Source organism: Pinus tabuliformis, chromosome 6, assembly GCF_031772625.1.
Source record: "Pinus tabuliformis cultivar Carrire ecotype Pingquan chromosome 6, CPIR1, whole genome shotgun sequence".
Classification (NCBI taxonomy): domain Eukaryota; kingdom Viridiplantae; phylum Streptophyta; class Pinopsida; order Pinales; family Pinaceae; genus Pinus; species Pinus tabuliformis.
In genome coordinates this window covers 112,375,790-112,391,823 of record NC_142292.1, presented here as the reverse complement: position 1 = coordinate 112,391,823, position 16,034 = coordinate 112,375,790, and the positions used below count along the sequence as shown (strand labels likewise).

At 39.2% G+C, this 16,034-nt stretch overlaps 1 pseudogene; it reads right to left on the bottom strand.

Annotated features, from left to right (window-relative positions):
- Positions 1–241: 241 nt before the first annotated feature.
- LOC149257583 (ferritin-2, chloroplastic pseudogene) lies at positions 242–973 on the bottom strand (annotated as a pseudogene).
- Positions 974–16,034: the final 15,061 nt, after the last annotated feature.

Sequence of the window (16,034 nt, the reverse complement as noted above, 5' to 3'; positions counted from 1 at the left end):
CACTACGTGTTTCATCTTTTCTGCAATCGATGCCTTCAACACATTCAAAGTGCCTTCAACTGCTGGATCGATGAGTGTTGCCTTCGGATCATCAACTTTATCGATGATATTTGGACATGCCAAGTGAAACACTCCCCTGCAACCATTAATGGCCACTGCCAAACTCTCATGATATATTTTGAAAAGATGACACTCATGTCTTCTGAGGTCTATGTAAGATCTGTTCATCATAATGTGACTCTCATTGCAACAAGAGAAAGAGTTCCTCACTTCTTTCAACATTTCCCTCGATGAAATCCGTCATCTGACCATCGTTAGCCTCTTGGGCTACAACATGCAAGTTCAAAAGATTTTGGTTTGTCAGTTTCTCCAAAGACAAGACCAACTCCATGGCATAAAGGGCATCACCCTTCTCAGCATTGTCAAACTCCATGACAGCAGGCATCAAAATGGATTGTAGTTTAACTTTCCCACCTCTGATGTTCTGATATTTCATGAGCTTTTCTGCATGATCCCACTCTTCGTTACTGGCATCCTTGAAGTACTTAGCAAAGCATGGTAGAGCCACGTTGTCCCTATCAAAGTATGCAAAGAGAGCATGATAGACATATGAAACATTGTACTCCATGTTGATTTGTTCATTCAATGCACCTTCACAGTGATCTGAGAACTTTTGTCTGACCAAAGACTGAGAGAATGATTGAGAAACTAGCACAAGCTCATTCTGGACTTCAGCAAAAGGCTCAAATACAACTCCAGTCAGAGCACTTGTCGTCCTCCCTTCACCACCTACAGCTCGAATGGTATGAACAAAATGCTTGGCCCCACTCTTAGACTTCATATAGGTTGCAGTCAGACCAACGCCACATTTGTCTGTTGAAATACCTTTCTGAAAACCACTGTGTTGTTGTTGCTTCCATGGAGAAGAAGAATCAGTAGCAGGAGAATCAACGGCAGGAGCTCTGAGAAGCATGGTTGCAGATTGAATCAATCAACTGAAACTTGAATCCACCTAATCACAGGAATGCCCAAAAACACTTGAATCCTTGGAGCACTTTCAGAAGGGGCGGGCACTAGCCAAATTGTGAGAAACACGCATAAACAACTGATGCCACTAAGGCATTGTTTGCACTCACTGCCAAATCCATAATGTCACCCTCATGTCCACGACAGCTAGACTAGCAAAATCTAGTTTCCGTGGACCATATTTTGACAAGGCGATCATCAGAACCAGTGATTCCATACTGTGTACAACTGTCATATGGGAAAGCAGGACTCGATGACTGGGCAACACAATACGCTTGTGAAATCCCTCTGCGTAGAGAACCTCCCAGCTCGACGTTTTGATCCAGCCAACTCGACGTGCTTTGAAATCTTCAAAAACGTAACGAAACCGTCGCCTTCCATTTTTCTTGTCGATGCTATGATCTCTCTTTCCAAACACTTAGTTAGGCATCAACATGAACAAAGCAAAGGAAATCACCATCTTCACATTTTCTGCAAATTTCTCCGGCAGAATACCCCTAGCTATGGCAACAGGCTTGCAAACGAACAAAAGCGTATCAGATTCAATATCTCGCAAGAATTTTAGCAGCCAACCACGGGTTCTCTATCACATTCATCACCACCAAGAGCAATGTTTGTCCTTCCGAAACTACACACGTCCAGGGGATCACCTCTTCGGGTTTCGACATTCACGTGGTTGAGCTCGAAATTCGATCCGAAACGAGAAATGAATCCCAAGATCCAATTTTTCGTTGTCCGATGCAAAACCAACAGCACCGAGAAATAAATCTCTTGTTAACAGGATTGATATCAGATTTCCTGCAACATATCCAAAGTGCACATGAACAGACACAAGAAGATTGGATCTGATAAAACGTATCCAAAAGCCTTGCAATTATGGAAACCCTCAGCTCCAACATGGCACAAACTGGAACAACACCTCCACCTCAGGTTTGCGGCTGACAATGGCTCTAAAAAACGAGCCCCTCATGTGATGAGTCAACAAATCCCTGTTCTTTGTTAATTCGACACTGCTGAATAATGGCGTATCACAAATTTGACATCCCAATTTGTTTTCAATTAAGTTGCCCAAAAAGGCTTCACAAACGCAGAAATCGACTAATTCAAGTTTGTGATCCTTGACACCATGACATTTTTGGGCAGTTTGTATTCTGGTAATGTTTTTCAATGGCTGCCTGTTCAGCCCCTCTGTGACCATGGGCTCCAAATACGATACCCAGTTGACGCAGGCAAGCTTTACTCTTGTGCCTACAGCTTCGTCCACAATCCATCGAGATTTCAGTTATACGATCATTGCTTCAAACGATTTGAAGGAGGATATATCAGCAACTTCCACGTAGCACACAGTTCTGGCAGCACACAACACGTAGTTCATCACTTCCACGTAGCACGTAGTTCACGATGATACATCAAGCCACCCTTGATCACCGGATGAAATCTGCGATACTGACACGCTTCCACGCAATGTGCAGACCACGAAGACAGACTAGGCACCACAGGCAGATTTTTTTTTTTATTGAAGCAATTCCAAAATTTCCACAAAAACAATACCAGCTACCATGCAATCTCCACCAACGATCCTACAAGACCACACAGATCCACCAATCAAGTTGCATATCCACCAACCGAAGGTGTTGCTGACAACAATTGCTTCACAAGTGCTTAGTCGCAAATCCACCAATCTCAGTCCACCTCACCGCTTCAAACCTTTTCCCATGGTTGTCCTTTAACAATCCACATAAACAACCTCTGATCTTAGTGCTCTGATACCACCTGATCTGAAATTAGAGCCCTAGCTACTAATTCATATTTCAATTCAATTCATCTCTCAATTCTCCACTAAAACATAATGGAAAAATTGGCTTACAATATTCATTCTCATCATTGCTTAAATACATACAAAAAAAACATATGCAACTATAATAAGCAATCAAGATAGAGACATGACACAGAAACTTTGATAACAGAGTTCACCAGAACCTCCCTGGCTACCTCTCTAGGTTCATGAATCCCATGAACCTGCTTTATTGATTCTTGAAGGAAAAAGGGAAAAATAAGTAGACCTACAATCTACTTCTCCTTTACAAAATCCTTGAATCAATAAGCCTTGAAGAAGCTCTCCACAAGCTCTCTTCTCCTCTTCTTGATTCCAAAGAAGGGTTTTTAAAGGCTCTCCATGTGAGTTCTTTGTTGGCTAGATTTTGTTGGTTGTATCTGAGGCCGACTGGAACATGTTGACATTTGAGGATCCTCTTGGATCACAATCTCCTTGGCTACCTCTCCGGGTTTATGAATCCCATGAGCCTACTTTATTGATTCTTTAAGGAAAAAGGGAAAAATAAGTAGACCTACAACCTACTTCTCCTTTACAAAATCCCTGAATCAATAATCCTTGAAGAAGCTCTTGACAAGCTCTCTTCTCCTCTTCTTGATTCCCAAGAAGGGTTTTTAAAGGCTCTCCATGTGAGTTCTTTTTTGGTTGGACTGTGTTGGATGTATCTGAGGCCGACCGAAACATGTCGAGATCTGAGGATCCTCCTAGATCACAAACAGTATGAGGTCTAGTTGGGACTTCTTATCGAGGAGATCCACTGACATGTTGGCGGGTCCAGCACTGTCAACAAGTGTCTACAATATATTCAACAAGGTATGTAAGGATATTTTTTCTTCTATTAACCAATCCTCAATATTGACAAGAGGTGCCTCTGTTTTTTAAAAATATAGTGTACTTGCATAAATATGATAAGGTGGAGAGAATAGAATGCAAAATTCCAAGAGTTGGGAACCAAAACTCCAACATAGAGAGTTCAAATTTGAGTGCATAATTAGACAATGTAATCAAACACACCATATTGGCTTTGAATCACAAATTGGAAATGTTTATTGATGTATATTGAAGTGGAATTTGAAAACCCCTAGTTTTGTGGAATTTTTTCCTAAGAGATCAACATAAGATTTCTCTTTATGCATATTCTTTGGGATACAGTTATATGTGATCATTACATTTATGAATGTTATGAACTAATGAAACATTATATGGATGGAATTTTATTTATACCATTGTGACTAATTTATACCCAACGCAACATAAAAAAATCCCATAAGTGAGACACTTAAACAACACACATAAGTGACACAATTAAGTGATCCCCCATAAGAAATGTATATAAGTGATACTATTTAAAGTGAGACGCATATTCAACATGCCATAATATACCAACCATAAGTGCCATGGTTAAGAATCAAAATTGAAGGAATGCACAAAAGCCATGATACACCATATTAGATGTCACATATAAGTGATGCACCTTAACTAACAAGACATAAGTGATGCACATAAGAAATGAACCATGACCATCAACACATATCCATCAATGCACCATAAGTGACACATAATTAATGTTCTTACATGACACACATAATTGGCATACCATAAGAAACACACATAATCTAAATTGAACATTGTACATAGTGGTTACAATGTACATGAGAAGATATGTAAGGAACTTCTACCTTATATTAACCAATCCCCAATGTTGACAAGAGGTTGATGCATGGCCTTCTAAAAAGTGTATTTTAAGCACAAATATGAGAAGGTGAGGAGAATATTGAAGTGGAATTTCAAAAATCATATTTTTGTGCAATTTGAAAACCATAATTTTGTGGAATTTGAAAACCCTAGTTTTGTGGAATTTGAAAACCCTAGTAATGTGGAATTTGATAACCCTAATTTTGTGGAATTTAAAAATCTTATTTGGTGGCTAAGGTTTCTTATTTTAGTTTGGAAATTCTCACTCATGCCAACTTGTATTAAGCTATGGTGGCTAAGGCTAAGTGTGGAAAACCTAGTTGATAGCTAAGGTGAAGTGTGTATAACCTCATAGTTTTAAAAATCGGTTGGCTTGAACCGGAAACCAGTCAAACTGACTGGTTCATTGGGAAACCAGGTCAAACTGGCCAAAAAACCTAATTCATGGGTCCATTTCACCCAAGTTTTAGAAAAATTGGCCCTAACCGGCCAATTTAGGATAGAACCAGTCGGTTTATGGTCAAATCAATCGGTTCATTGCCAAGGCCACGGCGGACCCACACGACGTTGTTTAGGAAGGTTTCGGGGTGTTTTCGAGAGAAAATAAAGGTTTTCTCCCTCCAAAAACACCCTCTCTAAGCCTTTAAAAGGAGCTTACCCCTCTCATTTGTCTCACACATCTCATTTGAATTTTTTGTGAGTTTGATTGGGAGCTTAGAGAGTGTTAATTGTTTTTTGGAGTAGTCAACTTGGAGAGTGTTGAGTTTTTACTGGAGTAGTCCTTAGACTCTGAACCAGATGATGTCTATGTAGCTCCTAATGATGATCTTGTGTCTAGTAGTGGTGATGAATTTGATGATTGATCATCTGTAGACTTGTAGTCTTGTAGTAGGCCAATGGCCTCATAGCTTGTAGCATTGTTTTTGGACTTTATAGGCCATTTATAGCCTCATTGCTTATGGATTTTTTTGATGATGTGTATTGCACTCTGTTCCATTTTGATATATTAACCTTTACATAGTATATAGATGAGAAAACTTTGCATATTTTTTCTCTATTAGCTTGGAATCATGGTTTTAAATCTTAAAAATAGTTTTTTTTCATTAAAATATAATTATTTAATGTATTTTTTTAAAATCAGTTCATTGAGATCTAACCAGTCCTAATTTGATGAGTTCCAGTTTGAAACCCAGTTTATTAGGTGGACCGGTCCAGTCACCAGTTCTGGTTTTTAAAACTATGGATAACCTAAGAGGTCAACATAATCTTTCTCTTTATGAACTTTCTTTAGAATGTTCTCTTTGTTGATTATATTTATGAAACAAGTGATTCCCCATGAGCAATTTACATAAGTGATACTCTTCAAAGTGAGACACATAATCAACATACCACAATATACCTATCACAAGTGACATCTTATAAATGCACTGAAGCAATGCACAAAGGCCATGATACATCATTCTAGGTGATACATATATGTGATGACAAGAGGTTGATGCCTCTCTTTATAAAAAATGTAGTGTACTTGCATAAATATGAGTCTAGTTAATGGCTAAAGTTATGTGTGGAAAGCCTCGTTTTTCTTAAGAAGTGAAAATAACCTAAATTCCAATGAGAAATAATAGACAAATGAAAGTGTAAGAAGGACTATAAAATTGAAGTCATCCCAAGAATAACTTTCCAAGAATCATCGGGGTGGTTTTGAAAAACATTAGTGTTCTTATTAACAAGCCTTCATAGTTAATCGATTAACCCAGGCACAAAAAAGGACAACAAATTTATACACATTAATTAATAATAAATAGGTTATAAGCTAATTGAACACAAAGCATAACATTTTGTTACAACATTTTTTTTTTTGAGGCCCATTTTTTATCTCAAAATTCCCCTAATGTCTCTTGTTACAAGTCTATTTGGGCACATCACTCCCGAAATTTAGATCAGTACTTTTAGGGTTTATCAAACCCTAATTTAGTTGTTGCATGCCCTAGAGAAGTCAACTCATTGAATGCCTCCTTCTATGAAAGTTTCATGGCCTAAAGCCTTCCTGAAAAGCCTCCTTGGGATACTAGCGCAGCCTATGCCTTGAGACAGTACACTGCAGAGTAGGCAGGCCCACTGTGGCCTGCACTACAGTGCACTTAGGCCCTCTTTAGCCTACGCTAGGCGAGATTGAGCGAAATTTTCATAGGGTTCTAGGAATATTCCTTCATTCTAGATGACTCTAGAAGGTTCCCATCTCGTATCCCCTCCTATGAGCTCGAAATTGGATAAGCTAAGGATCCATTAACCTCCTATCCTCGCATCCCTTGCTACATGGAAACTAACTCCAAGACTGGAAAACCATTCAATACCCTCATTTATGACAAAACCACCTCTATTTCCTATAAATTGAGCACTCATCATAGTGATCAAGGGGCTAGAATCTGAAGTTTGTAAGGAAATTATGTTGGTTTCAGGATTGAGTTTATGTTAAGCAATGTTATGCTGCCAGAGTGTTGAGCTTTTGATGTGGTGAGGGTTGAACTGAAGTTGGAGGAGTGGCACAGGATCGAACTATATTGGGTGATACTCTTCCTTCTACATTAATAAAGAGTGTATTCCTTTTCTCATATGATTGTTCATATCTTTGATGATTATGTGTTTGAATTTTTTTTATTCCATTGTTTTATAGTAAGATAGATCATAGATCATGTGTGCTTTGATCGTTTCTTGTTTTTGTTTCTCTTGATGCATGTACCTTTTGAGTGGATTTAGTTCAAATGGGAGTGACGGGAGCGATTCAAAAGAGATTTAGGAAGTGAAAGGCAACAAGTAAGTTCCTCCATCTCATCTATCTTCTATAAGAAAAGGTTAAACTACTTTCATTTTGTTGTTCTAGGTGTAGTCACCCACCTAGGGAAGATGTGTTTATCCATAGATGCAAATTCCATATAACAAATTGGCGACCACAGTGGGAGGAATGTCATTCTTGGTGGCTTACCCTCATCATATCACACCCTAGTAGAGTTTGCTTGACTTTATTGATCTTATTTCAGTCTTTTTGAAGTGTTTTTAGTCAAAAATTATGCTTGAATGTCTCTTGATTTGACTCTCTAGCACCAGCACAATCTTGGCTTAGAGATAGTGCATTGCAGTGCACCCTTGGCTTAGAGACAATGCACTACAATGCACCCTTGGCTTAGAGACAGTGCACTCCAGTGCACCCTTGGCTTATTGTTATAGACATATTTGGGCACTTCAACCCCAATCTTATATGTAAATAAACTAGGGCTTTTCAACCCCTAAAAGTGTTGTTTCATACCTTAAAATATCATGGTCAACTGATTACATCATTCCCCAAAAGTTCCACCAGAAAAACCATCCAAAATTGGCCAAAACTGGACCATATTGACTGCTCCACTATTAGGGTGTGATGCATACTAACTTCTATACTAGCCAGGTGTGATGTATACTGATGAGGCCTTCTGTAGGGTGTGATGAGCGAGGATGGAAAAATGTCTGAGGCAGTTTGCTAAGTGGATGCTCATGGAATCTTCTAGAAACTTCTCCTATGACACTTGCCTCTCTGAATTCGCCCAGGGATGAGTAAGAGATCCAAGAAATCTCCAAGTGGAACCAAAAACAACAAGTGGAATGACACTAATCAAAAACCTAGAGATGACTCACACCCTTGCACACATCTATAAATGGATCCCTCATTTGAGAGATCTAGAGGCTGGAATTTTGTGAATTGCAAGGAGGTGCTAATAGTTTGTATTTGAGAAAGAGAATTGTATTGTTGGGTGATTTTGCTATTTCATGAGATGAAGATGGATTCATGCTGGGAGGATGATGCTAGATCAGACAATTGGGTTGTAATTCTCCCTTCTATTTAATAAAGTTCTTCGAGTTTTCTTCCATACAATTGTGTAATTGTGAATGTTATTATTTGTGAATGCCATTGCATGTTCATTATATTTCTGATTCCGTAATGATTATGATATAATAGATCGAGATGCTTTGATAGTTATTTGTTACTGTGTTTCTACAGGTACTCTCCAAGTGGGATAAGTACAGGGAGGAGTTGCAAGCTCTGTCAAGGGGGAGAGATATCAAACAATGAGTTAAGCGGAAGATCCAGGTTGCTTCCTTTGTCTTTCTCTTATCTATTATACATAGAAGAAATCGCAAGTTGCTTTAAATTGTTTATTTCTAGGGTAGTTGCCAAACCTAGAGGGCTAGTCGATCAAAAAGACACTAGTTTTCCCAGAAACAAAATGGCGACTCTGCTGGAGAGAGTTTAGAGTTTTGTTTGTTGTTATTGTTTGTTTTATAAACTATAGACGGAGCTTGAAGTCAGCCAGGTAACATTCGAACTGCTCTTTCTCTGTAATTGCATAGTAGATGAATGTTGCTTCAGTCAATCTCCGGTTTAGTTTATGAATTAAACATTTGACTTACAAGCATTCTAGATGCCCTTTTGGTAGCTCAGTAACCTCTCAAGATCATTCCTTTGTACTTTTCTCTTTACTGTCCATCATAGCTCAGCTTAACTCACTGAAATCAGCTGCAAATTTGAGCCAAAACCCACTTCAATTGCGCTCTCTGGCCCATCGCACTGTCTATCACTGTCAACTAGTATGCATCACACCTCCCGAGCCTAAAAAGTGCGATGCATCCCTATTTCTATGAAGCCCAGGTGCGATGACTGACTAAACCTATTTCCATTCTTGAAATTTGGGGTTTTTGTCCTTGTTTTCAGCTCTGTTTAGTTGTTTTTTGCTGCTTATGAACAGTACCTCATTACTGAAGCCTGCTTGCATCACATAGATCAGCCTCCATTGATTAGGATTAGTAATTTTTTTTATTCATTTGTCCATCATTTACAATCCTTTATCGAAAAGTTGCTTAAAATCGATTTGTCGTTTTGGTACAAAAAGTGTCGTAACTGCCGTTTGTGTCAAAAAGAGAAGTGTCGTTGAGTCTTCCTTCCCTGAATAGTCGATTGAACTTTTCTTCAAGTATTTGATTTGATTTTTTGATATTTGAAGTGTCGAAAGCATTTTCTATTCGAAATTGAAAAGTGTCGTTTAGTCTTCCTTTCCATTTTGAAAAAGAAATTGTCGAAATGTCGCTTTGAGTAAAATATTTCAGATCTTTGCTATACTTAGTTTTCCTTTTTGGCATTTTTCACATTAAGGGGAATGAAAAAAAAATACATGCATTTGCATTTGCATTTAGTTTGTGTGCGAAAAATGATTTAGGAAAGTGCATTAGTGTGTGCTCTTTGCTCTTTGTTTGAAAGAAATTGTAATCTTCTTTCCCTAGTAGCTAGGATTTTCATTGCTCAAAATAAACAATGATTGTTTATCATTGTAGATTGCATTTTTAGGAATTTCAAATCAGCATCACATGGTGAACCATTGAAAGGCAAACTTTTAAACAAGTTCAACTCTAAAATAAATTTCAATGAACTTAACAACGCTTTGGAACCTAACGCAACACATCTAGAGGTCTATGCTAGAGATGTGTTCCGGCGTCATAAAAACTAGTAACTATCATTTTCATCGAAGGTTGGGTGATTCCTCCTCTTTGATACGACAAGTGCTAGCACGGACTTGTGCTCCCCGTACCGTCGAGTATATATTGGGAGACCACAATAGGCTTATATCCTTTATCCATAGGAAGCCATGTCTACCACCCTATCGATCGCAATGCACTGAACACAGCATTCGGGAAGATTGACTTCCGTACATAAGTCCTTGGTAATTTCTCTTTAATTTATCACCAAGGTGTATATTGCAGTTTTGTGATTGGTTTGGTAATCCCTCTGTCTATATTTTCCAGAGTAGTCACTTTCGTTCCTTTTCGACTCTTTAAAAGAAAAGGTCCATCTGAGCACTTGTCACTTCAGCTCATTAAAAATCGAAGGGGACTAGAGTCCTCTTTAGCTTTTTCTTGACTCTTAAAAATTGAAAATGCAAAGTTGTGTCAAAGCGTCATTAAAATTTATTAATTCGGAAAAACATCCTTGTTCCTTCGTTGATCTTAGATTGAGATATATGGAGACAAATCTCGGATTCGCCAATCAAGGAATCCCTTTTGAGGGGAAGCCTACTCCTTTTCTTCTTGGGGAAATATTGGTGCTCCGTTTATGGCCACATTGTCCCTTCTGGGAATTACAATTGACCTGCTAGTATGGCTATTCTCAACCTCTGTGGTTCAAAATATCGTGATTCCTCCGCAATCGAATCAGCCTCCAGCTGATACTGAAGTTGACCCTTCGCCTTCTTCTTCGTTTGTTTCTCCCTCCCCTTCTTCCTCTTCCCTTGGTGAAAGTAGTGACGCTAGTAACCAGGTGACTGAGAAGAAGAAGAAAGGGAAGGAGAAGAAGAAGAAGCCAATTAAGCAAGGGGGCAACCATGAATCATCTGGTGAAAATCCGCACATTAAATCTCCTAAACCAAAATTTCCTTGCATAATTTGTAGAGGAGACCATTTTCATCGAGATTGTCCCTACCTTCCTCGGATCTTGAGAGAATGGTCTCCCCATTTGCACCGTCAGGTGTCATCAACCTCTGGTGATCATGTTGACAGCACACCATCAACTAGTAATAGTGAAGTTCATGGACAGAAAGGAAAGGTCAAAATTCCATGTAGATTATGTGAAGGGGACCATACCCTTCCCCATTGTCCTTTTTTGGATGAAGCCAAAAGAGTCTTGCATAACCGTCTTGCTTCACCGTAGCGACTTCCATCTGGATACAAGAAACTCTCCCCAAGTCCTTTACTAGTTGAAAATCCAACTGACATAACTCAACCGTCGGTCGAAACACCTATCACTGAAAGTGAATCTTCTAAGTCTATACCCGATGAAAGTCAACAGGTCGAGGTGACAGTTGACCCAGTTCTACCTTTAGAAGATCATACACTTCCTCAAGAGAGTGAGAACGATACCATTCAAATTCTTTTTGTTACTTTAGAGTCTGATGAACTTGGGGGCAATCCACCCGTTCCTTCACAACAGGAGGAAAATCCCCCAGTTCCCACTACTCAAGGGGTTAATTCACCTGTTTATTCGGTACCCCCTCCAAGTAGTCTAGTCACTTCCTTTGATTGGAATCAACTAGCGAGATCCCACCTTCCTTCTTATGTACCATTCCAGATCATAGTACAAGTTTACAAAATGATCGTGTTTGGCACTATCATAGATGAAGGGGCATCAATGAGTATCCTTTCCTCAACTGCTTGGAAAGCACTTGGTTCGCCATCGCTTATGCCTGTTACACAGAATTTGTCAGGCTTTAACAAAGGAACCAGTCGACCATTAGGGATCCTTCCTAAGTTACCGATAACTTTGGGAAGGAAAATCGTTCACCTGAACGTGATGGTAGTCCCAGGACCGTTAGATTACAATCTACTCCTTGGACGTGACTATGTTTACAACATGGAAGCTATTGTTTCAACACTCTTTCAAGTGATGTGTTTCCCACATGAAGGAAAAATTGTCACTATTGACCAGCTTTCATTTCTCGGTTCAAGCATAGCTCCAAGTCGATCATCATCCCTAAATGGTCCTTGTACATCAGCGGTATCTCTTCAACCTTCATTCCATCCACCTGACTACTATGAGTAGTCTGGTGAATGTAACAAAGCTTAGGGGGCATGCACCCTTGTCTATTTGGCAGACGAACCCAGCTGAAAAGATAGGTTTCCCTATAGGTTATGTGATTGGTCTGAGACACCATTCACCTTTGTCTATTTGGCGGACGAATCCAAGGAAGTGTTTTGTCTATTCTACGGACAAAACCATCCTACCATATGAATTTCCCTGTAGGTTATGTGATTGGTCTGAGACACCATTCACCTTTGTCTATTTGGCGGACAAAGCCAAGGAAGCATTTTTTCTATTCTGCAGACAAAACCATCCTGCTTAACCATAGTGATTTCCAGATGGTTATTGGAGACTCTCCTTTTCATCATGCTTGGGGCATGCAACCTTTTTTCATTTTTTAGCTTTTTAGCTTTTTAGCTTTTGAGTTTTTTTAGCTTTTTTAGTTTTGTTGTTCTTAGCTTGCATAAAAAGAAAACTAAAAGTCCAAGCATATGTTATCACATGGTTCAAGCTCGTTAAAAAATGAACCTACCTCCCAGCATAGTTCCCCACGGTTCAAGCTCGTTAAAAAATGAACCCACCTTCGGTAAATAACCTTTGTGATTGCCATTATATCAACCTTTTGAGCCTTGGTTGTGTTCCTTCCATCACCTCCATTCTTTTGGTTGATCATACGCTTCCACTTGATTGTTTACCCTTTTTGAGGAACAGCGGCGACGAGTGGTCTTACTAGCCAACCTCTTCACATCGCCATGTTCTGAAAATTTCCAAGCTTACGCGAAACCAGTTGCTACCCTAGACACCACTTGTTCCTCAAAAACGAGTCCCCGTTAAACTCTTTTCAGACTCGTTAAATATGAAAAGATTGTCGAGTCCCCGTTAAACTCTTTTCAGACTCGTTAAAAATGAAAAGATTGTCGAGCAATTGGCCTTTCCATCTCATTAAAGTGATTGGAAGTGTCATCCCTCCTGTATATTTTAATCTTTTTCGGACTCGAGGGATTATCTCACGAAAACGTTCGAGCGCTTGTCTTTTTCGGCTCATTAAAGTGATCAAAAAAGTCATCCCTTTCGTATTATTTTATCCTTTTTCAGACTTAAGGGATTATGCTACGAAAAAAAACTGCTGGAGTTTCCTTTTCGTCCCTTTTCAAACTCTCTAAACATGAAAAGGACCGAGTTATCCTTGTCGTTAAACTCGTTAAAACAATAGCGACAAACTCATCCACCCGAGACGAGACAGAGTCCCCTTTTCATCCCTTTTCAAACTCTCTAAACATGAAAAGGACCGAGTTATCTTTGTCATTAAACTCATTAAAACAATAGCGACAAACTTGTCCACCCAGACAAGAATGAGTTTCACTGTCGCTAGACTCGTTAAAACATAGCGACAAGTTTTCCCAAAGGGCAAATTATAGAACAAGCATATGTTATCCTCCTCAAGCTTGACAAAAATAAAGAGGTACTGGTTAGCAATGACTAGGGAAAAAGGGAAGAAAACTTGAAGAATTTTATGGTAGCAGGTCGCTCTTGAACATGACACTTTCACTCCATCACCATTATTGAGTCGGGTTGGGTTGTTCCGTTCACCGATCATTTCACCATTGGTTTTTCACACCATCCATTTTTGGGGTTAACGCTACCAATCCATCTTAGTGTCACTGATATGTTCAAGAGAAGTCATTCAGTCGAGAATTCACCATCCAGTTAATGCCTCATCCATTGTAATACCTTCACCCTCCATTTTTCATGACCGCCATTCCTGAACCTTGTACCATCAGATCGTTTTCACCTCCAGAAAATCATTTGCTTCGTTTCATGTTGTAGATGTGGGATACATTAAGGCCCTCCTACGACGAGTCACTTCTTGTCAATGTCAGCTCATTATCCAAGAAGTTGACTTAGAAACAACCCTTTCAGTATTTTGAAGCTTGCATGCCTCAATGGCAAGTTTCTCACTTTCGACGACAGGTTGACATCAATGGACTTCGATTGAAAGATTTTTGCGTGGTGTTCGACATCGGATCATATATTCACACCATGTGAATTGTACTATAGTACCTTGAGGGTCATTATCATTATCGGTGATTCCTCTCGTGTCTATTAACAGCTCACATTATTGGCTGTTAATCAGGCGATGTCTTTCCATGTTCGACTTCAAAACATCTTTTCACATGGATTGAATTGTACATCAGGCGAAGATTGAATGAGTTTTGAAGACCCCGGATCTAGTTTCATCCATCCGGGCTGTGATATATTCAGGGATATAAAGACATCAAATGTACACAGAAGTTGCACAGACAGTCATCCAAGCCAAGGATGATGACTCTACATATGAAGAATCACCAGTCTGCAACTGTAGACAACTGTCTGTTCTATGTACATGAAATGGATTTATAAAGTTGAGCATGGGAATGCCTGCCTCAGCTAGATCATGAAAATTATATGATGATGATGTATTGTATTATATCTTATACAGGTCACCTTCCAGTTCGAAACCTCGGATCCTCATGATAAAGCATTTCACCCGACATCAAAGATTTACGACTTCATGCTTTAGGGGGCAACTGTTATAGACATATTTTGGCACTTCAACCCCAATCTTATATGTCGATAAACTAGGGCTCTTCAACCCCTAAAAGTGTTGTTTCATACCCTAAAAGATCATGGTCAACTGATTACATCATTCCCCAAAAGTTCCACCTGAAAAACCATCCAGAATTGGCCAAAACTGGACCATACTGACTACTCCACTGTCAGGGTGTGATGCATACTAACTGCTACACTATCCAGGTGCGAAGCATACTAATGAGGGCTTCTGTAGGGTGTGATGAGCGAGGATGGACAAATGTCCGAGGCAGTTTGCTAAGTGGATTCTCATGGAATCTTCTAGAAAATTCTCCTATGACACTTGCCTCTCTGAATTCGCCCAGGGATGAGTAAGAGATCCAGGAAATCTCCAATTGGAACCAAAAAAAACAAGTGGAATGACACTAATCAAAAAGCTAGAGATGACTCACACCCTTGCACACATCTATAAATGGATCCCTCATCTGAGAAATCTAGAGGTTGGAATTTTGTGAATTGCAAGGAGGTGCTAATAGTTTGTATTTGAGAAAGAGCATTGTATTGTTGGGTGATTTTTCTATTTCATGAGGTGAAGAGGGCTTCATGTTGGGAGGATGATGCTGGATCAGACAACTGGGTTGTAATTCTCCCTTCTATTTAATAAAGTTTTTTGAGTTTTCTTCCATACAATTTTGTAATTGTGAATGTTATTATTTGTGAATGCCATTGTATGTTCATTATATTTATGATTCTGTAATGATTATGATATAATAGATCGAGATGTTTTGATAGTTCTTTGTTACTGTGTTTCTACAGGTACTCTCCAAGCGGGATAAGTACAGAGAGGAGTTGCAAGCTCTGTCAAGGGGGAGAGAGATCAAACAAGGAGGTAAGCGGAAGATCCAGGTTGGTTCCTTTGTCTTTCTCTTATTTATTATACATAGAAGAAATTGCGAATTGCTTTAAACTGTTTGTTTCTAGGGTAGCTGCCAAACCTAGAGGGATAGTCGATCGAAAAGACACTAGTTTTCCCAGAAACACTGAGAGACAGTGCTCTACAGTGCAGTCTCTCCCACTCTGGCCTGCACTGATCCCTTTTAGGCTAAAAAACCCACCTTTGGTTTGATTTTTCCAAATTGGCTTCTATTTTTGTTTGCTGAAAGATCAATGTTCTCTATGGTTCTGAAATCAATTTGAAGTTTCTCTCCTAGCCCTACTTTGACCTTAATTGTTTAGTGTTTCTTAAATGATTTCTTTATCATTATCAATTCATTGTCAAAGTTAGATTATAGTTGATTAATCTTTTCTAAAAAG